This window comes from Lampetra fluviatilis, chromosome 1, assembly GCF_964198595.1.
Source record: "Lampetra fluviatilis chromosome 1, kcLamFluv1.1, whole genome shotgun sequence".
NCBI classification, from domain to species: Eukaryota; Metazoa; Chordata; class Hyperoartia; order Petromyzontiformes; family Petromyzontidae; genus Lampetra; species Lampetra fluviatilis.
In genome coordinates, this window is record NC_136275.1 from 32,797,937 (window position 1) to 32,821,969 (window position 24,033).

The window sequence follows — 24,033 nt, forward strand, 5'->3', positions numbered from 1 at the left end:
TATCAAATGGTGCGTTTTTCCTTCTTGGCTGTGTGTTGCGCACAGATAAACGCGAGTATTGATTCTGTTGAGAAAGAGGGCTGTTCTACACACAACCACATACACATTTATACAAACGAAATACAAAGATGCCCCGTATAGCCTTAACGGACTGTTGGGGCAAGTGCTGCTCGCGGAGTACCTATGAAGGCCGGCACGGTACACGAGGAGGTGGGTGGCATCAGCTCGGAACAGCGATGTCAGAATTTAAACACTTTTTTTTTTATATAAACAGAATTTAAAATCAGAGATGTGCACGTGTTTCGAGACAAATGTGACATTTTTATTAAAACAAATGTACCCAGATTTTGACTTCGCGTGCACGTCCGTGGCGTGCAAACATCAGCACTTTGAGAGACAAAGGCGGCCAGGCATCGTTCTGATTACACCACTACCCATCGGTATGTCAGGATTAACGGGGGGTCTTCGTGTGTGTGTCAAGACACGTGGAAGGGTCGCTCATCTCATATGAGCATCACGTCCACGCAGGCCAATTTAAACACCAAATGTGCTTACTACACACACCTTCGTTTTAGCTTGGAATATTTTCCTGGGTAGCCCCCCAACCCTCCCACCGCCCACACCGACGTCACCCCCCCCCCCCCCCCAAATGCGTCAGTGGTGTTCTTGGTAAATGGTGATAATGTGCAAATAGTCGAGTGGTTAGGTGAATACGTGGGTTGGCATGTAGGTAGGTATGTGGTTGGGTGAATGGATATGTAATTACGTAGATAAGTGGGTGGATGAGTGGCTAGGAAGGTAGGTAGGCTGGTGGGTGAATGCACGTTTGGGTTTAATGGTAGGTATGTGAGTAGGAGGGAGATTATATATGTAGTTAGCTAGGTAAGTGGTCGGGTAAATAGTTAGGGAAGTAAATTGTTAGGTAAATCGGCAATGTGCGAATTCACAGATGTGCATATTGTTAGAGGCATGCAGGCTAGGTATGCAGGTGTTGTAAGTGAATAGGCAGGTGGGCAGGCGGGCGGGCAGGTAAGCAGATAGGTAGTTAGGCGATCAGTTGGGTCGGCAGAGGCTTTACCTCTAGGCGTGAGAGCGTTGGGTCAACAATCGTGTCTCACAAGGCAGAGTGAGAGCACGGCTCTCTTCTGTATCAGCTGCTGTTGCTACAATGATCCTAATCCTCGACAACTCATTCGTGGCATGCGTCCTGTCCCCGTGCGCACACCCCTGGTGAACCCGGCATACATACAGACAAAGATCCCCCATTCAGCCCTCAGAGGATGTTGGAGCAAGTGCTGTTGGCGAGCGCCTATTAAGGCAGCGGGCAGAGGCGAGCGGTCGGCCAAGGATTATAGCGCAAAAAACCACGATCCCGACCGCCCAAGGTGGATTCCCGGTCGACAGCTAACATCAGTAGTGATCAATACCTGAGCTGGTCCTGAACTCCCTCCCGATTAACGAAGTTGCGCTCACGGCGCGGTGAAGTATGATCAAGCAACTCCTGCAGCTGACACGTCTTTGTCTTCCTGCTGCCGGTTGGTGTCCGCAGCTCAAACGTCAGACAACCCTGCAAGTCGACTTCGGGCAGGGCCGCGAGAGGTTCAGAATAATTTCCATTGTGCACTAAAGTCGTCGGGATTGTAGTTAATCTGTATAATCGTTGACGCCATCGGTGCAAGTGCCTTTAGCGAGCAGGAACCACGCCCGACCGCCTTTGTCTCCCCAGCGCTGATAATTAACCACCGCAACAAGTACTCGTTTAAGGCTGAGTCGACCTTGGGGAAACCCGCAACCGTTTCTGATATCACTCGCCCCCACTGATATTAGCCGTGTGGCTGGGAATCGTACTCAGGCGCACGAGGTGATCTAAGCACAACGCCACCGCTCCCCACTACACACACACGTGAACACACACACACGTGAACACACACACACGTGAACACACACACACGTAACACACACACGTAACACACACACGTGAACACACACACGTGAACACACACACACACGTAACACACACACATACACGTGAACACACGTAACACACACACGTAACACACGTGACACACACACGTGAACACACACACATGCGTAAATACACACACACGTGACACACACACGTGAACACACACACGTGAACACACACACGTAACACACACACGTGAACACACACACAAACGTGCGCATAACACAAACCAGATCGCATTGAGAGTGCGCTCTTGTGAATTATATCTTTATTACAACTTCGCGTGCCTCGACATGCATGGTTAGGCTAATTTCGCGTAAACACAAGACGGCAGATGGTTCTCAAATGTTTGAACTTTATCAGTTTTACGGCAGCCTCGTCGCACCGCATGGCTACCTAGGGTAGTATTTACACTCCGCGGCTAGATACACAGTCACGACTCAGCAGTCGAAGCATCTCCGTCTCTATATATTTACCAAACCACTTACCTCTTACCCACAGTGTTAACCGTTAAACCGGTAACCGTTTTCAGAATCTATTACCGGTTCTCAAAGTCATGAACCGGAAACCCGTTTCCAGCGGGATTTTATTTACTAATGCACCGATTGTCCTCGGGTTTGTTTTTTTTCGGCGCAGGCGATAAGTAAAGGTGCAGCCCTGCAATTGCTTGCCCACGACACTGCTGATGGAAGGGTCTCCACTAGAGGGAGCTCTCGGGGGGTAGTTGGTCTACTCTTCCACTCTGACTCAACCAGCGGTCGGGCAACCAAAATAACAAGAAGATTCGTTTTCTCGAAATTCGGTAACGAACTCAAAACTTCAAGAGCCGTGGTGAATACGAGAGGGTGGCTCCTTCATAATAAACATTTTTTTAAAATTACGCGTCACGAAGCAGCCCTTGAAGGACCACACGCGGACTCGAGAACCAACGAGTTGCCGACCCTTGGAGGAGGACCCTGGAGGAGAACGTCTTGGAAAGGAGGACGCGCCCCCCACGCTTTGCCCCACCGCACCGTCACGGATGACGATCTGCGGTTGCACCCCCCGGTCCATACCGATGAGTGGGCACAGGCGGGTGGGGATTTAAGCGCTTGAATCTCATAAGGATCACGTGCCCCAACAGAATGCCAAAAGGCTACGCGCGGGAAGCGTTGTCTTCGTCTCTCTCTCTCTCTCTGTGTGAGAGTGCGTATGTGCCGTCGTGTTAACGGGTGTGTGTGTGTGTGAGTTTGCGGATGCGAGCGTGTGCTGTGTGCGTGTGTGTGTCCGTGTGTGCGCGCCTTCGTGCGTGTGTGGAGAGCGGTAGTGAAGTGGTCATCGCACTGCGCAACGAACCCGGCATACCCGAGTTTGATTCCCGCTCACATTGGCCTTCCATAGGTCGACTCAGCATCAAATCAATTCCCGTTGCGATGTGTAACTTCAGCCCTGGGGAGACAAAGGTGTCCGTGCGCCGTGCCGGCCTTCGTAGGTCGGTTAAAACGTCGGCTGTACGGACGGTCTTTGTGTGCGTGCGTGGGGCAATCGGGAGAGAGTGTTCACGTGTGCGGAGCGGTGGCGCTCTGGTTTCACGCTCTGCGCCACGAACCCAGCCACCTGAGCTCCACTCTTTGACCGCGGCTAACATCAATGGCGGTCGATAGCAAACCCAGCCGGCGTGGGTGTCGACGAGGCCTAAGAAATAAGTAACCCAGATGCGGTGCGTAAAAGATCAGAAACTGGGGGGGGTGGGGAAATAAAGGCGACCGGGCGTGGTTTTTGCCACAACAACAACGCCCTCGCGAGCCGTAATAGATGCTCGCTAACAGCACTGGCCCCCGCCCCACGCAAGTCTGTTAAAGTCTATCAGGGGGGAGTAGGTGGGGGAGTATCGTTGTCTTTGTGTTGTGAGCGAGCGTGCGTGCGTGTGTGCGCCAGAGTGTTTGTATGCGAGAGTTGTGTGTGTGTGTGTGTGTCATTGAGTGCGCCTTTCAATAGTCCACACTCAATGGGTTTCACTGCCTGTGTGGAGGGTTTAATGAATTGCTTTCAATGGACCCCTTCGCACTTTGAAACATAAATGGCAGCTCGCTTTGCATGTTGATTATTGAGTCATTTGCGCATCGAACAACATTCGAGAGCGCGCCAATTCCATTGCGGAGGCAATTCAAATTCCATGTCGGGGAGTGACACTCAGATGAAATAAGCACAAAAAATAATGTTTAGTCTATCGAATGAGACAACCTTTTACTGCAAACTAAGTCATCGCTGCAAACTCCACGTTCCTCTGACGAGACCAAGTAATTCCAGATGATACCCACTGATTATATTATTAAACGCCCCTCAATGCAGTCTACAACCCTGATTAGCTTTCTCTGGCCTCTTAATGTTCTGGTAAGAATGGCCATTGGCCCGACACGTTTCCTGTTCGAAATGTTTCACTTGAAGGCCGCAGGGTTATTGACGAACGTGTTGAGTGGATTACTGGAGTGGTCGCCTGCCTGTGATTGTGCGCTAGAAACGCGTTTTGAAGGATGGCTGAATAAAACATTTCTCAAATAATCGTTAGAAATCAATTGGTTTATTTAAATCAACATCATCAGCATTTACACTATGAGATCTCTTTTACCAGTGGCAAAATATAATGGTAGGTTTTTACCCTTTTAACTGGTACAAAACTGATACCTTTATTCAAGGCATCATGTTTGCAATGACCACAACACAAGTAGTCAATAAAGCAAACAAAAAGAAGCAACTCTGATGAGGATAATAATATGCACTGTCCTTGAAGTTGATTGGCCCACACCCGAGACGGCTTTCTTTAGAGCCTAGTCCCCATTGGTGTAGGGCCAGATGACACCAGAAGGCGTACAACTCAAAAACAGTGCATATTGCACTGTACCAGTTAAAAGGGTAAAAACCTACCATTATCATCAGCATTCTCTTATTGAGTAATTGAAAGTTGTTTAGCATCATCGCTCTGCTACTACTCGCGCGTATAGAAATGCGTCATCATCATCATCACCAGCCATGATTGATCCACTGCTGGATGAAGGCCTCGCCAAGCCGTCGCCACCGCTCACGACCCTGCGTACGCTCGTATTGCTGAACCGAGCAAAAGCCCCTCCGTCATCGACATCGTGGAAGGCGCAACGCAGAAAGTCCCCTGGTTTTCATCTTCCGCGTAAACTCGTGGTCCACACGTAACCGCATCCGTTACAACCCGTGGCAGATGCGGACGCCTGACGCACGGACGTAAAAACAAAGTTTTTCACTATAAATCCTTTATATGCGTGGCATCGGTTTTATTTTATTATTCATTTCAGTTTTTCTTGAGTAAGAGTTTAATTTTTATCACATTGGTATTTTAAATTAAATATGAAAAAAAAATTTCCCTAAAAAGTGGAAAATTTTGGAGAAAAAAATTTCACGAAAATAAATTATCACGCACAACGAGTCTGTGTGCAAAATGTCAGCTCGATTGGATCACGGGAAGTGGGTTAAAACACGACCGAAAGATTGGCACGGTCGTAAGCACGCAAGCAAGCAAGCAAGTGAACTTAATATAAAGGATTTAAAAAAAAAAGTCTCCGTCGTGCGACTGTGCATTTTATATTAAAATAAGTTTTGGCAGAGGTGGGATTTGAACCCACGCCTCCAAACAAAAGTGGAGATTTAATTTGGCACCGTGGACTGCCCGGCCCCGTTACCAAAATGGTAGATGCAATACCAGAAACGGCCAATGGGCATCATCACCAATACCTTGTCGTGAAATTATTTTATTAGTGTCGAAGCTAAATAACATATTTTGCATGATGTGTTTTATATTTTTCAAAAAACATGGTTTGGCAGCGGTGGGATTTGAAACCACGCCTCCGAAGATACTGGAGCCTTAATCCAGCGCCTTAGACCGCTCGGCCACGCTACCTGGTCGCTAATACCAATAGCAGAAATCGCCCATGGGCATCATCACCAATACCTTGTCGTGAAATTATTTTAATAGTGTCGAAGCTAAATAACATATTTGCATGATGTGTTTTATAAAAAAAAATGCGTTGGCAGCGGTGGGATTTGAACCCACGCCTCCGAAGAGACTGGAGCCTTAATCCAGCGCCTTAGACCGCTCGGCCACGCTACCTGCTCGTTAATACCAACAACAGAAATCGCCCATGGGCATCATCACCAATAGCAAGTTTGATTAAAAGCATCGAAACTGAAGTACATTTTTTATTCTAGATTTGAAGCTTTCGTGACTGCAATGATTCATACTCTTAGGTTTTTTCGGTAAAATCACGTAGGTAAAAATAAAAATAATAGAAAAAATAATATAAATAAAATAAGAAAAAATATTGGTTTTTTTTTTTATTTATATTTTTCCCTACGTGACTTTACCGAAAAAACCTAAGAGTAAGTACATTTTTAAGTTTGTCATTGGGTAAAAAGAAAGGCAGTTGTTACCGGCAGGATTCGAGCCCACTCCTCCAATCAAAGCGGAGACTTAATTCGGCACGTATGAAGACGCGGCGCACGGACCCACAAAGACGAAGGGGACATCACGCCGGCGACGATACAACACCGCTGCTCCTGACGCGGCTATCCGCTGGCTCGGCCACCCGAATGTGACATTGCGGGTGTGGCGCTACATCGACATCAGCAGCCGTACGATAGAAGGGGCATCGTGGAAGGTCCTGAGACGTCCACCTGAGTCCACCTGAGTCCACCTGTAGTTCACCGTCGAGTCCGCTCAGGGGGGGGGCACGCGTGGACCACGTGCGCACACAGCGTGCGACGTGACCACGTGACCCCCCCCCCCCCCCCCAGGTGCGGGAGGCCGCCAAGGGCAGCTCCGAGCCGGCGAGACGGACGGTGGGGGGCGACGACGGCGGTGAGTGGGTGGCTCTCAATGTCTTGGCTAGGCCATTCCTCGCCGCCGCCACGACGCCACCGTCCGTGAGACGACCGGCGAGTCGCAGCGTGGCGCGTTGGTTCGCGACTGAAGTTGCGTTGCGCCATGAAGGTCGTCGTTATCACGATTCGAGTGTTGTGCTGGACGGCGATTGTCCCTCATTCCGCCGTTAACTCGGAAAACCGGACAGGGGTACACGGCGGCGCCTCCTCCTTATTCAGGGCCACGATCAACCGAGATGTATGTTGAACTTCTTTAGCGCCGTACGTAGCCAACCGTGCTAATCGGAGGTGGAGTCCCAGCGAAAGCACATAGAGAGAGTTAGAGCCACTCTGGCCTGTGTGTACTAATAATTAACATTAAGGCGGTGTTGTTGTTGATGACTGCGTTGATATTCGCTTTTTTTGGAGGGGGGGAGGGTGCTTTTGTGCTTGTGCACCATTGCCCAAGCACAAATCGAGTGTTTAATTTATGAAGCTCATAAAGGCTCATAATGGCTTACGCCTGCGAATTGTGTTGAGTGCCAGCTGCCCGCGGTGATTGGCAAGGCGGCAGGTGGAGGTGACATGGGGAAGCGCCGATCGCTTGCGAGGTTCCTCCGAAGCCATGCGTGAATGTCGCGCCGAACTCTCTGCGCTGCAAGGAACCGTAAATAACATCGATACAATGCTGGGTTCTTCTCCCTGGGGCATGGGTGCGGGGTTGGTGGGATGTGATGTGGAGGCGGTGATGGGTGATGTGATGGGGATGATGGTGGTAGGGTCCGGGGGGAGGAAAAGAGGTGTGGCGTAGTGTGGGCGATGGGAGGAAGACTGCAGACCATTCTGTCTCCGAGTCATCCGTCCATGCGTTATTATTCACACCAGCACCACTGAGAGAGAGAGTGTGTGTGTATGTGTGACTGATTAGTGTGGGGAGCGGTGGGGCAGTGGTTAGCGCGCTGCGCTATGAACCCGGCATCCGACTCCCGCTCACGACCAACACCAGTGACGATTATCTGAACCAATCTTGGCACTCCCCTAGGTCGACTCAGCCTCAAATCTGAACCTGGTGCAGTGTGTCAACATCGCCACGCGAGAGACATGGCCCCCAGCCACCTTCTAAAGCTACCCGGCACCTTTGTTTTTGTTGACACATTCATTCGCTCCGATTATAACACATCTGAGAAAATAAAAGCGTGATAAACAAACAAACACACACACGCGCACGCGCGCACGCACGTGCGTACGTACATTTCCAATGTAAAAAGGCACACGATGCAAAAAACAAACAAGGATACGACTAACGACTGTATTAATTATGTGATATCTACAAGAACACAAAAGTTTTATCAAACGTCTCTAAACTCCCAACACCAGCGGCGTTGTGCAGTATGGCACTTTCTCTCCATCCTCACGTCAACAAAACTCTCTCTCCTCTCTCTCTCTTCTGTCATCTCTCTCCTCTCTCGTCAATGTCTTGCCCTCATCTCTCCATCTCGCTCTCTGATCACCTGCAACACGCGGTAGCCAATGCGATTACCCAGAGCCGGATTCAGATTGTGTAGGTCCCTGGGCCACAGGATACTGTGAGCCCCCCCCCCCCCCCCCCCAGTAATAGTTTCAAAAGGAAAACAAAGTTAAAGAAAAAAATTACAAGGCTAACAGCAAATACAAATTCAGCATTCACAAATGAAATAACTTTTCACTTCTTCATCTCTGAAGGCCCTCCAGCTGACGGAGGCCCAAAAGCCCCGTGCCTTAACCCAGCACTGCGACTACCCCACCCCCGGCTCGACACGGCGTGCCTTCACCGTATTGATGCGAACCCCCCCGCCCCCCCACGCCCCACCACACACACACACACATTGCTCGGTGCAACATCGTGATTAATTGTCTTGCGTTTCATTCTCGGCGCTTTGAATGAACTCGCTCCCACTTGCCGTTCACGCCCACCGCCGCCACTGCTCCCTCTGCTCGGTCAATCAGCCCCGCTGTGATTGATTGATGAGTTGGGAATTGGGCCTGTTGCTCGACCCCGACATGGTCCTCCTATTTTGTTGTTGTTGTTGTTGTTGTTCTTGTTGTAATCACTACGCGTGTTTATTCGCATGTACCAGTGGTTCTTCACCTGGGGGGGTGCGAGATGGGGGCCACATTTCTTTTAAGATAAATCATCGAAACACAAATTAAGCACGGGCACATAAGTAGAACTACTTTGTTTCATTAAACCCTGTGTGTGTATTAACATCATCATTCTTTTTTTAAGATCGAGAACCAAATAGGGTTGCAAGGCTGCAGTATAACGGTTATGAAACCAGTGGCCTAGACGATCCAAATAGCCCTGAATGAGCCTGGTCTCGCTGAATCTTTGGAAGCCAAGCAAGATTTGGGCCTGGTTAGTGGGCTGACTTGTATTGCAGAACTCCCGGGTCTAATCGCATGCTACTTGGAGGCAAAGTGGTGGAAACTTTAGTGGCACTTCAACGTAAAGTCGTGACACGAAGAAGATAGAACTTGGATCTCCATTCGGATGTTCGCCCAAAACGTCGCCCGTCATGTTTTCCTGTTCAGCCAATGCTCATGGCGAATGTGTTGAGTTTATTTTTGCATTCGCAGCGAGCACTGCAGCGCTTTGTGTCTATCTATGGTCCCTGAAGATGACGACAACAGCAGTTAAATTTTGATTTAAAGCTTTCGTGACTGCAGGGATTCATATTCTTGGTTCTTTCGGTAAAGTCACGTAGAATGGAAATAATAAAATAATAAACATAAAACATGATCAAATAATTCTCACGACGTTTCGGCCACAACGCAAGCAGCCGTCCTCAGGTGGAGAACAGGTCTGTCGAGTAGACAGAGTCTGAACGGACTATTTCCATTCTACGTGACTTTACCGAAAGAACCAAGAAGATAAAACAGCAGTGTTCGTGAACTCCCCTTGGTCGCGAATTTTTGCACGGCGAGTGGCAAGCATCGTTACGTGCCCTTCGCATAATATGAATCGTACGGCATTCAAACCGAAATGTTAGATTCGCACACTTGCAATACGCAGAATTAATGAGTAAAACGATTTCAATATGACGAGGGGTTTTTGCCGCTGTTTCTTTCTGTGAAATCATTGGTGACCGGACTGAGACCATCAATCGAATCGCTTTACTTCAAAAGCGCAGTTTCATCAGAGCGCGGCCAATACTCGGGTTCGAACCCAGGTTCTCAGCTGTGCCGGCTACACCGTCTGTGACTCGGAGACGTGGAAGAGCAGAGAAAGAGAGAGATCAGAGAGAGAGCATGCGCTGCTGACCCACGCCGTGCCGGCCTTCAAGGAGCAGTGGGCGATGGAGGAGGCCGTGTGCTCGGTGGCAGATGACGGGGAGCTCTGCATGCAGTTATGAGCTACACGTCGGAGGCCGTCGGACTGCGAGGGGGGCGGCGTGCAGAACGAGAGAGAGCGAGAGAGTGAGCGAGAGAGGGGGGTGGGGTTACATAAAGCAAAGTAAAAAAAAAATTACGAAATGATGAACGAAGCAAAGTGCCGACTACACCGAGCATCTTCTTGTTTCCACTGATCGTAAAAAAAGAGAGAGAGAGTTAAGAGACGGGTGTTCATATTGAGGCAGGAATTGTGTCAGTGCCGCTGTATAGGGGCCCGACTTTTACAAACACGAAACTTGGAAACACATTGATTGGCATCAGATGGTAAGCGACTTGGAGGTTCAGAAGAGATGTTGGTACGAGATTGCTTTGATTTAACGGGGTGGCACCCAGAGGACAAGGACCAGGGGGAGGTATCTCTATCCAGATGGTGGTGCTGGTGGTGTTGAAGAGACTATACGATGCGCACTCGCAGGACTTGTCCACTCTGTAACGAGGGAACTATAAAAAGCCATGTGGTGGCGGTAGTAAAACTGCAAGAGCGGTCCTTGAAGGACGTGTCAAGCGTGTGATAACGTGGGGACAGGCATTGCAGTGGCAATCAGAGATCTGAGACCAAGGGGGGGAGGAGACATACGGCCAGAGATACTGGTGGTGATTAGACGGTCATTGTAGATCTTGGAGGTCGGATGACTGACTGTGAAACTGTTGTAGAAGCTGACGGAAAACAGGAAGCCAGGACGAAGCGTGGTTGTGGCATCGACGTTTCATGACCTCTCGACCTTTCCTTCTAACTTGGAACTCAAATTGTTTTTATTTTTCTTTATTGCTGAGCCGCTCTCGCACCGGACATCTGTGCAAAATGAGCTTCGCGAAGCTCATCGGATTCCTCCTCCAGCCCCCATCGAAGTCTCTGATTCCCACTCGGTGCTGGGCGAGTTGAGAAGCAAGGGAGTGAGTGAGGGAGTAAGTGAGGGAGTGAGTGAGAGAGTGAGTGAGTGAGTAAGGTAGTGAGAGTGTGAGTGAGTGATGGAGTGAGTGAAGGAGTGGGTGAGTGAGTGAGGGAGTGAGTGAGTGATGGAGTGAGTGAGTGAGTGATGGAGTGAGTAAGGGAGTGAGTGAGGTAGTGAGTGAATGAGTGATGGAGTGAGTGAGTGAGTGAGGTAGTGAGAGAGTGAGTGAGTGATGGAGTGAGTGAGTGAGTGAATGAGGTAGTGAGTGAGTGAGTGAGGGAGTGAGTGAGTGAGGTAGTGAGAGAGTGAGGTAGTGAGAGAGTGAGGGAGAAAGTGAGTGAGTGAGTAAGCGAGTGACTGAGTGAGTGAGTGAGCGAGTGACTGAGTGAGTGAGAGAGTGAGTGAGTGCGTGCGTGAGTGGGTGAGTGAGTGATGGAGTGAGTGAAGGAGTGGGTGAGTGAGTGAGGGAGTGAGTTAGTGGGTGATGGAGTGAGTGAGTGGGTGAGGGAGTGAGTGAGTGTGTGTGAGTGTGTGAGTGTGTGAGTGAGTGAGTGAGGTAGTGAGAGAGTGACTGAGTGATGGAGTGGGTGATGGAGTGAGTGAGTGGGTGAGGTAGTGAGTGAGTGTGTGTGAGTGTGTGAGTGAGTGAGGTAGTGAGAGAGTGAGTGAGTGAGTGAGTGATGGAGTGGGTGAGTGAATTAGTGAGTGATGGAGTGAGTAAGGGAGTGAGTGAGGAAGTGAGTGAGTGAGTGAGGGATGGAGGGAGGGAGAGAGTGGGTGAGTGATGGAGTGTGAGAGGGAGTGGGTGAGTGATGGAGTGAGTGATGGAGTGAGTGGTTGGGTGTGTGAGTAAGTGATTGAGTGAGTGAGGGAGTGAGTGAGTACGTGAATGAGTGAGGGAGTGAGTGAGTGAGTGAGTGAATGAGTGAGTGATGGAGTGAGTGACGAAGTGAGTGAGTGAGTGAGTGAGTGAGGGAGGGAGTGAGTGAGTAAGGGAGTGAGGGAGTGAGTGAGGGAGTGAGTGAATGAATGAGTGAGGGAGTAGGTGGGTGGGTGAGTGAGTGAGTGAGGGAGTGAGTGGGTGGGTGGGTGAGTGAGTAAGTGAGGGAGTGAGTGAGTGAGTGAATGAGTAAGTGAGTGAGTGAGCGAGCGAGTGAGTGAGCGAGCGAGGGAGTGAGTAAGTGAGTGAATTAGTGAGTGAGGGAGTGAGTAAGTGAGTGAATTAGTGAGTGAGTGAGGGAGTGAGTGAGTGAGCGAGCGAGCGAGTGAGTGAGTTAGTAAGTGAGTGAGGGAGGGAGGGAGTGAGGGAGTGAGGGAGCGAGTGAGCGAGCGAGTGAGTGAGTGAGTGAGTGAATGAGTGAGTGGGTAAGTGAGTGAATTAGTGAGTGAGTGAGGGAGTGAGTAGGTGAGTGAATTAGTGAGTGAGGGAGTGAGTGAGCGAGCGAGTGAGTTAGTAAGTGAGTGAGGGAGGGAGTGAGGGAGTGAGGGAGCGAGTGAGCGAGTGAGTAAGTGAGTGCATTAGTGAGTGAGTGAGGGAGTGAGTAAGTGAGTGAATTAGTGAGTGAGTGAATGAGAGAGTGAATTAGTGAGTGCATTAGTGAATGAGTGAGTGAATGAGTGAGTGAATGAGTGAGTGAATTAGTGAGTGAATGAGTGAGTGAATTAGTGAGTGAATGAGTGAGTGAATTAATGAGTGAGCGAGTGAGTGAATTAGTGAGTGAATGAGTGAGTGAATCAGTGAGTGAATGAGTGAGTGAATGAGTGAGTGAATTAATGAGTGAGCGAGTGAGTGAATTAGTGAGTGAATGAGTGAGTGAATTAGTGAGTGAATGAGTGAGTGAGTGAATGAGTGAGTGAATTAATGAGTGAGCGAGTGAGTGAATTAGTGAGTGAATAAGTGAGTGAGCGAGCGAGCGCTGCCGAGTGTGGTCGCAGCGCGCAGCACACGGTACCGGCTACAACGGCAGCCCCCCCCCCCCAGTCTTTGATTTGGAAGCAATTAGGGACACAATTTGCGAGCGGATGCGTGAGAGAGAGAGAGACGGGTGTTCCTTTGTCGTTGTTGATGTCGCCGGGAGACCGGCGTGCGGAACAATGCCTTTGATGATGATGATGATGACGACGACGACGACGATGATGATTCACTCAGTTTCAAAATAAAATATAATACACGAGAGGAGCCCTTTTCGGAGTGCGCGAACCTGATAAAGACGCGCGGCCCCTGTGAATGCGCGTGCGTGCGCGCGTGCGTGCACCTAAACAGCTTTTGTTCGGCCGGATCGAGGGGGCTAAACGGGCGCGGCACGGGCTAGAGAAGAGATGGAATGACGTGGTACAGGAGAATGTTGAGCTGAGTGGACTTGCCGATGACTGGTACCAGCGGTGTCAAGATCGGCCTCTGTGGAGGAGGCTCGTGAAGGACGCTATTGGGCAGTTGGAGGCAGTCGCCCTCCAACAACAACGGAGGGCGGAGGAGCGACGCTCACAACATCGAGCGGAGCGCCGGGTGGCTAAATCACAAGTCAGTCGACCCGTGGCACCACCCGGGTCTGCCCCGTGACCTCCTGCCGGCGGGCGTTCGACACCTCACGTGGCCTCAACGTGCACCTAGCCTGGCACAAGCGCCGTGGTGACGTCACCGCCACTTAGTAGCGAATGGCGCTTGTTGTTGTTGTGGGGGAGCGGTGGTGTGGCGATCAGCGCACTGCGCTGCGAACCCCGCGCTCGATTCCCGCTGGCAGTCGACAGCAGTGACGATGACCTGAGCCGGTCCTGAGCCGGTCCAAGTAGAGACGCAGCCTTGATTGAGCAGCTGCTGCGGTGTGTGGACACCAGCAGAGGCGACCAGGCGTGGTGCTGACCACTCGCCTAACCCCCGTGTCGCCCGTGTCAGCCTGCGTAGGTGCTCGCGAACAGCACTTGCCCACACAGCCTGTGGCAAACGCATTGTTCTGCGAATCGCTAGGCCCCGTCGCCGCTTCACCAACCCGCATTGACCGACGTGGTGAAGTATGGCCGAACAAACCCCGACGACTGACACGGCATGGCAAGAAGGCCATTGGATCGACGCACCTGGACGAAGAGACCGTGGCGGGTCTCGTGATGTGCGCGTGGAGAGAACGCGCAGCTTAAAGGCATCGTTCAGTCGGCGTGAAACGTTGGGACTGGACAAGGTTAGCGAGCAGGAATGGTGCAAGGTCGATGGTGCGGTCGAGAATAACGACGGAGTGAGTGGCTGCCAACGGCGAGACAAAGAGAAAGAGAACGTGCACGATAGGACGTCCAGCCCGGAGAGACGGAGCGATGAAACCAGCTCGTGTACAGCTGCTGGGTGGATTAGCAAATGGTCAAATCGCAGGATGGTGAGAGATGACGATGGCATGGGGGAGATGAAAGGGGCTTCATCCAGCAGTGGCTTGATCACCGCTGATGATGACGATGATTATACATTGTTTTGTAACTGATATATTCGCACTGACTTGAAACATCCTACCCGCAGTGGGTCTGTTCATAAGAATGCACCGTTTGTCCCGTGGTATAATCCTGTTTTGTCTCGTTTCATTCATTCATTCGGAGAGTGTACGGATCATGGAATTTTGGCAGCACCCATCAAGTAAATTACGCTCACGCGGTGAAGGTCGCCACTAAATTGACTGAATATGAAATGTCACCTCCTTATGATGTGTATATATTTACACGTGTAAATAATTTAACGTCGCTACCCGAGAAACCCGACGAGTACAAAGGGCTTATTTCTGTGAAACATGGAACGCCAGGATTTATTTCCTCTCCGCCGTGTGCGTCAGTTGCGAAGAGAATGCAACGTCGCGTTTAGAGGAGGACGCGTTGCGAGAATGGTTCTCACTTTAGCCACCGCCACGTGAGATGATTTGGCGAGACTATTACAGACACGGTGGAGTATTGTACAGTTTTCTAAATATTCACGATGAGTATATGTATAGAGATAGATACGCACAGATACAAAGACCCCCCGTATAGCCATAACAGACTGTAAGGGCAAGTGCTGTTAGCGAGCACCTATAAAGGCCGGCACGGCACATGAAGGCGTGGGTGGCAAGCACCACGCCCGGCCGCCTTTGTCTCCCTAGCGGCGATGTTTACACACCGCGCAAGGTGCTCATTTGAATGCTGAGTCGACCTAGGGGGAGGCCCAGAACCGGTTCAATAATCGTCACTGATGTTGGCTATGAGCGGAAATCGAACTCGGGTCGCCAAATTCGTAATGCAACGCGCTAACCGCTGCGCCACCGCTCGCCACCATACACAAAGACAAAGCTCCCCCTTATAGCCTTAACCAACTGTTGGGGCAAGTGCTGTTAGCGAGTGGCACCTATGAAGGCCGGCACGGCACATGAAGGCATGGGTGGAACAGCACCACGCCCGCCCGGCCGCCTTTGTCTCCCCAATGGCGACGTTGACGCATCACACCAGACACAATCATCATTTTCAGGGAGCGGCAGTGTCGCAGTTCAGCTCCGCTGCGCCGCGAACTCAGCGACCCGAGTTCGATTCCCGCTCACGGCCAACCTTTGGTTGACGAATATCCGAATCGGTCCTGGGCCTCTCCCTAGGTCGACTCAGCCTTCAATGACGACCAGGTGCTGTGTGAGAACATCAGCAGCGGGGAGACAACGGTCGTGTTGAACAGCCGCTCCCATCGTGTGCAGCAGACCGCTAACAGCACTTGCCCGACAAGTCTGGCAAAGGCTAGACGGGGGACCTTTGTCATTATCTCAGATTATTTCGCTTAATACCGGGGGCATAGGTTTGAGGGTGCGTCTTACTTTCCGGAGCGCCGTGTACTTCACAGGGACACGGTACCCTAAACGTGCATAGTACACCACGCTGTGTGTGTGTGTGATACTCTCGATTTGGTCTCCGGTGTAAATTCCTGTCGGCAGCTCCTTAACGTCAGCCGTTATTGCCTCCCAAATTGACAGCTTTATTGCAATGATTATGATGGATGGCCCTGGACTGTCAATGCAGCCATCTCGGGCCCTTCTTTGTATCTCAAGGTGCGTGCGTGACAAAGACCCTGGGCATGCAACGAAGAAACGCGTGCTGTTAGCGAGCACCTATTAAGGCAACAATGGCAAGTACACGTGGAAGGGAAGCAGTTGGTGGTGGTCATCACCAAGCCCGGCCGTCTTTGTCTCCCCAGTGATGATGTATAATTTTAGGCTGAGTCGACCTTTGGTTGATTTCAGGAGAGGTTCGGATACCACTTGCGGCTGAAAGCTATGGCATGGAATTGAGCTTAGGTGGCGGGGGGGTTCGTAGTGCAGTGCGCTAACCACTCCACCACCACTCCACCACATCCATGCAGTCCATACCCTTACACTCACAGGGAGGTGGGAGGCAAGCGCTGCCCCTGGCCACCTTTGTCTCCCCAATGCTGATGTTTACACAGCGCAACCGGTGCTCATTGACGATTAAGTCGACCTAGGGGAGGCCCAGGACTCATTTAGATCATCGCCGATGTTAGCCGGGAGCAGGAATCGAATTCGGGTCGCCGGCTTCGTAGCACGATGCACGATACCACACAAACAAAGATATAAAGATAAAGATCCCCCATATAGGCCTAACAGACTGTAGGCGCAAGTGCTGCCAGCGAGCACCTATGACGGCCGCAACGGTACGCGAAGGGGTGGGTGGCTAGCACCACGCTCGACCGCCTTTGTCTCCCTAGTGGTGATGTTTACACACCGCACCAGGTACTTATTTGAGGCTGAGTCGACCTAGGGGAGGCCCGGGACCGGTTCAGATAATCGTCACTGGTGTTGGCCGTGAGCGGGAATCGAACTCTGGTCGCCGGGTTCATAGCGCAGCGCGCTAACCGCTACACTACCGCTCCCCACGCACACACACAGACACACGCACACACACACACACGCTCACACACACACGCTCACACACACACAGACACACACACTCCCTCGCACACACACACGCTCACACACTCTCACACACACAGACACACACACACAGACACACACACACGCTCACACACACGCACACACTCCCTCGCACACACACACGCTTACACACACACAGACACACACACAGACACACACACGCTCACACACACACAGACACACACACGCTCACACACACACACGCTCACACACACACTCACACACACGCTCACACACACACACAGACACACACACACGCTCACACACACTCCCTCACACACACACACAGACACACTCCCTCACACACACACACTCCCTCGCACACAGATGCAATATTGTTTCAATGGAAGGGGAATTAACAATGAGGTGGCGATGGAGACGTTGCAAGGAAATTGACAGAGCCCAGGAGGACGAGCGCGGGCTCTGAGACCCAGGGCTCCATCACCGCCGCATCTCCTCGCCTCGCCGTGATCGCATCAGCCGGGGCGCGATCTCGTGAGTGTCTCCGTGACGTTCTTATTGAACGATGATGAGTGGCGCAGTGGTGGAGCGCTCGACTCGGCGCTATCGCAAGGACGCAACGATTTGCGATGCTGCGTTGGTAGCGGTGTGGCACGCACGCACGCACAAATAACAACACGTCCAATAGATTCGCCATCAGTTGGCGACGTTTCAGGCAATGGACCTTCTGCGCGATTTAAATTTTGCCGATCGAACGTGCAACGAGAGAGGACTGCGCCTCTCAAACAGAAAAAGATAAAGATCCCCCGTATAGCCTCCACAAACTGTTGGGGCAATTGCGGTGAGCGAGCACCTATGAAGGCCGAAACGGTGCACGAAGAGTTTGGTGGATGGCCAGAACTACGCCCGGCCGCCTTTGTCTCCCCAGTGGCGATGTTTACACACCGCAACAGGTACTCATTTGAGGCTGAGTCGACCTAGGGGAAGCTCAGGACCGGTTCGAGCGTCACCGGTGTTGGCTACGAGCGGGGTTCGTATTGCAGTGCGCTAACCACTACACTACCGCTCCCCACAAATACAGAGTGCTTCAAAAAAATATTAACACTTCTGAGAATTTGCAACAATACCACGAGAAAAGGAGACTATTCCAGGCACGTGTTGACAATGATGGCGAACAAGTGAAGACTGACTTTTTGAAGCTATTAACATTACATTTGCTATCATGTTACAGTGCATTAATCCGTAATTTTTTCATTAAAAACGATCGTCTCATGTAAGTGTTAACACTTTTTGTGAAGCACCCTGTGCTATGCAACACAAAAACAAAGATCTCCCGTATAGCCTTGACAGACTGTAGGGGCAAGTGCTGTTAGTGAGCACCTATGAAGGCCGAAACGGTACACGAGGGGGTAGGTGGCCAGCACCACGCCCGACCGCCTTTGTCTCCCCACTGGCGATGTTTACACACCGCACCAGGTACTAATTTGAGGCTGAGTCGACCTAGGGGAGGCCCAGGACCGGTTCAGTTAATCGTCACCGGTGTTGGCCGTGGGCGGGAATCAAACCCGGATCGCCGGGTTCGTAGCGCAGCGCGCTAACCGCTACACTACCGCTCCCCACTATGCAACACACACATTCTCATACAAACACGTGCACTGAATTGTCACAACCAAGCTCTGCGTGCATGGTAGGTTGCAGAATATGTTGCTTTGAAAGCAGCACGATGCTGGGAGTGGTATAGATTCTCGGATCCCACAAGAAAGTGGTGCAGCGTGACGAAACGTCACCAAATGCAATTCAATTCCAGCGTGGCATTGTTTTCACTCCTTCACCATATCATTTGTATGCAGCCTGATTGAGGCATTACAGATGAATATGTTTGTCACCGCGTAGGAACAGGACCCAGGGCTTGCTGGGGACTAAGGGCCATGGTTTAGGGGAGTCGGTCATGGAGAAGAGGGCGGTGGTGGTGGGGGCAGAGAGGGACAGACCGTAACTCCACCACGCCGGTCAATGCAGGCTGGTGATGTAAACACATTTTTGTTTCGCTTCTCGTCGAGTTCCTAACTGGTCTGGGTGCCTCGATCCGGTGGAGCTACTCGGGGTGTCCACGTCTCTTCGCTTCGGTAAAGTGGGGGGCTGGAGCATCCACTCAGCGGTGGATTGACCGTGGCCGCTGCCGCTTCTGATAATGACGACGATCAGGACGCCTTCTGGATACAAACCTCATGGCGGGACCCCGGGGTTCCCATGAGCGCCCGGCTCTCGCACAAACTGCGTTGCGACGTCATGTTATGTCCGTTGAAGGCGGACGACACGGAAATCTGTTCCTCTAGAGGAGCTCTGCACGATACGCTAATTAAAGTTTTGAAGTTGTGTTTGTGACTAGGGCAATTTTGGCAACGACGGGTGCTTGGTGAAGAACGAGAGAAGAATGGTTTCTTGGTCGGTCGCGGTGTTTATGCGCGCGGTGGGATGGAGTCGCCAAAATAAATTAATTAATGAATTACGATTTTGGTTCATATGGCAATTTCGGCGCACAAGAAGTGTCATGCCGCATTACGCACGGGGATACGTGGCCGATTCCATTCATGAGTGTCCGGCTTCTTCACGTGGGAGGAAACCGGAGGGAAGAAAAAAAACCTCCACCACATTCACCACCACCACATTCACCACCACCACATTCACCACCACCACATTCACCACCACCACATTCACCACCACCACCACATTCACCACCACCACATTCACCACCACCACCACATTCACCACCACCACATTCACCACCACCACATTCACCACCACCACCACATTCACCACCACCACATTCACCACCACCACCACATTCACCACCACCACCACATTCACCACCACCACATTCACCACCACCACCACATTCACCACCACCACATTCACCACCACCACATTCACCACCACCACATTCACCACCACCACCACATTCACCACCACCACCACCACCACATTCACCACCACCACCGCCGTGCCCCGTTCTTCACGGAACCACTTTGCCTACGAATTAGACCTGGCCACAATCAGTCCACTCGCCCCTCCACAACCGACCGCTCGCTCCGTCACTCGCTCCACCACTCGCTCCGCCACTCGCTCCACCACTCGCTCGCTCCTTCGCTCGCTCCACCACTCGCTCGCTCCTTCGCTCACTCCACCACTCACTCGCTCCGTCACTCGCTCCACCACTCGCTCACTCCGTCACTCGCTCCTTCACTCGCTCCGCCGCTCGCTTCGCCACTTGCTCGCTCATTCTCCAGCCGCCTGTCGCCCCGTCGTGCGCGAGGGAAGGGAAATCGGATATTCATTCTCACGCGTCAATCAATCACACGGACACGCAAAGTGAACAAGCAAAATGGGCAACCCGAGTCGGGGGAAGCCCAGAGCCGCCTTTGTCTCCCTCTATCTCCGCTGTCGTCTTTGTGAGTCGGTGTCGTCCTTTCAGAGCTTTGTTTGGCCTCGCCATGCTTTTGCGATTCAACCGTGTTGTGTTAACCCTTCCTCCCTTGTTGTGTTAAGCATTTCCTAGCAGTGCTCTGCTCTGATCTCCGTCTGCCTTCGCTGGAGTTGAGAGGTTGGGGTGGGGGGCCAGTGTGGAATGAGAGGGTTGGGTTGATGTGACACGCGCTGGAGGATCGCTGCAGGGATTGTGCTTCGCTGAGCTGATGCGTTTGGGAACCGTCTGTGGCGAGTCAAATCGCTAACAACAATAGGAGCCTGGCAAAGCCCCCTTCCTCCTCGTCCCCCTGCCTCCGCCTAGCCGACACAAGGCTCGTCGGAGCTTTCGGTGGTGGCGGTGGTGGTGGTGGCGGTGGTGGTGGTGGCGGTGGTGGTGGTGGCGGTGGTGGTGGTGGCGGTGGTGGTGGTGGCGGTGGTGGTGGCGTGTGGAGCGGTGGTGTAGTGATTAGCGCGCTGCGCTATGAACCTGGCGAACCGAGTTCGATTCCTGCTCACAGCCAACACCGGTGACGATTTTTTGAACCGGTCGTGGGACTCCCCTAGGTCGACTCGGCCTCAAATGAGTACCTGGTGCGGTGGCCGGCTACACGGGGGAATCTTTGTTATTGTTGCTGTTGACCAGCCGAGACCACTTCGTGGGTCGTGAGAGACGTTGTTGAGAATCTCAGGACAAGTCAGAAGAAGAAACGCTTCAAACATAAGACACATCTCGTTACAGCTGATGACATTTTTTTAAAAAATGCCCCAACTAACAATTCATACGTTAAAAAATATATACTAATAGATGGAGAAAGTGCTTTGCGTCTGTAGAGTAGTCACAAGTGGTCATTGTTGGTTATAATTTTCTAGTGGATCGCAGAGCCCGTTGAGGTCCGCCAGAACGGATAACCACAGTGATTGGTGTTCACTGCCCAGTATTGGCCACCGCAGCTGCAGCTGTATGCACTCAGAGGGTCCTCGGGGAAGCTTGGGTTGGCTGTCAAGAGTTCTGGGGAGGTCCACTCGTACCAGGCAAACGAGGCCACGCATCTCTCTATTGTCTGCCAATTGAAATTAGCAGAACAAAAAACGCACAGCCAACATCATGATCAAAGGCTGGGCACAAAGAAGAAGAAAAAGACGAATGCACACGCTGGTTCGTTTCAAGACAGAAAATCGTGAGCTTGTGACCAAAGCAGAAATGAACAAGTCAAGACGTCAACAACACTGCGAGTTTATAATAAAACATCTAATCCATGACGTTTCGGGCCATGATTGTTCTCCATAGCACATCATTTGTCGCACATAATGTATGGCTGGCCTGCATAGCAATATCACTAATTTGCTATGAAGAAGGGCCGTCTCCAGAAACGTCGCCTATTGTATATGTTTCCATTTCAGGTCAGAGTGTCATTAACCATTTATTACACTGGTCAACAAAAAAATCTGGCCTGGACTTTTGCAGCTGTTTTAGACTAATTTCAGGGTGCTGATTCCAAATCTGATCTCAAATTTTCTCTATCACATCTCATTTTTATGCTATCGGCATACCCAATTTTCATTGATTTTACCCGAAATTAACTGTCACTTATGATTTCAAGTTGTTGCGAGTCAGTGACTGCTTTAGTGTTAAAATATGGTGCTGTATTTTTAGGATAGTGTGTTTATAATATCATTTTATGTAGATATCCACATTTATTTAATATTTATCTTCTGCAGTTTTTTATTGACAATGCAATATTTGATATCTCAAAACTGATGCCAGATTTGGAATCAGCACCCCAAAATTACCTTATAACCATATTCTTAGGTTTTTTCGGTAAAGTCACGTAGGTAAAAAATTTAAATTAATAAAAGTAAAATAAAAATAAAATAATTTTACTTTTATTAATTTTAAATTTTTACCTACATGACTTTACCGAAAAAACCTAAGAATATGAATCCTTGCAGTCACGAAAGCTTCAAATCTAGTATTACCTTATAACCGTTGGAATACCTTATGCCAGAAAAAGTGTGTTGACCAGTGTTATTCGTGCTTGTGCAACGGGGTACCAACGCAGCAGCACCAAATCGAGCCCGGGTGTCTTCACGTGGACAAGCCCTGCCTGATCAGCGGGAAGGAGAGTGTTGGTGTTTGACTCGCTATCAGCTCCACCAGTCCATGAAGATAAACACACACACACAGTCGCCTGGGTCACACCTGTAGCAGACGGATGGGAGAGAGACACGGATCTTGTCCGGGAGTAGTCGTGTCATGAGGAAGCTGCGTTAAAAGTAATCCATCACTGTAATCAGATCGCCAGGTGACAGAGACCGGTAACCCGGTATCGCTGCTTAGTATTCAAGCTGTAATCGGATTGTGCGCGTGCTTGTCTGTACAGCCGCACTGTTTGTCAATCAACTGCTGGATGAAGGCGGTTATTTGACTGTACTTCATCACCCTCACCAGTGTGGGTTAGTGAATGCGGAGAGCACAGATGCAGGAGCCTATAGAAGAGGTGCAGCGCAATAATAAATGTTGGTGCATTGCCCTTTGCTGCCCTCGACGTAGCCCAGCAGCAGCCCTTATTGTGGCCACCTGTTCGTGCGTGCTGGTCACATGTGTAGGATAATAATCATTGCAACTTGGAGGGCGCTCCCTCTCGTAGAAAGAACCACTCAGAGGCACGAGGAGGAACCAGGACCAAGTGGGCAGGCAGCCACGTGGTGAACAGTGGCCCAACAATTGTCCAAGCTCTGCGATCCTGCGTTTTTTTTATATATGAAGATGTTATCGGTCAATTAATGAGCGTTGACATGTGGGAGGAAACCGGAGCACCCGGAGAAACCCCCACGCGATGCGGGGGGTGGGGACACTCGATCCCACGCAAGCGAGCCAGGGTACGACTCTTCCTCGACTCCCTTGGGAAGGGAGTTTCGCAACGTTTGTGTGGCAATCCGCCAACCCTCGCCGCTATCTCCACGGTGCTGGAATGTAGTCGTGTGCCAGGCTCAAGCCTACTTAGCCTCCGAGATGTGACGAGATGGGGCTGGAGCAATAGGAATACCGTTACTCAAAATTTGCCGTGTAGTTGCGTTTTATTATGAACTATTTGATTAACTAGTCGGAAATGTACAAATAAATCCAAACGTTTCTTGGATACCTTAGAGGTTGACAGTGGCGGGGGGGGGGGGATATTCAGCCCCCCCTCCCCTTGAGACCCAGAACATTGCTATGTTATTGATATTTACCAGAGAAAATACATTGCATGTTTTATGTATGTATTAATGAGGAGCCCTATTTAAAAAGATTGACATTTCGGGACCGCCCCCTTGGGGAGATTCTGAATCCGCCACGGGGAGGGGATGGTCTTAGTCTGACCACCAGTGACTGGATTATACAATAAATACTTTTAACAAAAAATGCTTTATCGCAACATTTTGGGTTTTTCAATTGATATCACTAAATTCCTTCGCTGAGATTTCCAACATTCAAGTTTGGCTGTTTTTGCTGTGCTGCATACGATAGCAGGTG

At 50.8% G+C, this 24,033-nt stretch overlaps 2 non-coding genes across 2 annotated transcripts; both read right to left on the reverse strand.

Annotated features, from left to right (window-relative positions):
- Nucleotides 1–5,791: 5,791 nt before the first annotated feature.
- On the reverse strand, nucleotides 5,792–5,873 carry TRNAL-AAG (transfer RNA leucine (anticodon AAG)). Its single transcript has one exon. It is a non-coding gene; the product is annotated as a tRNA-Leu (tRNA).
- A 128-nt stretch (nucleotides 5,874–6,001) lies between these two features.
- On the reverse strand, nucleotides 6,002–6,083 carry TRNAL-AAG (transfer RNA leucine (anticodon AAG)). The gene has a single exon. It is a non-coding gene; the product is annotated as a tRNA-Leu (tRNA).
- Nucleotides 6,084–24,033: the final 17,950 nt, after the last annotated feature.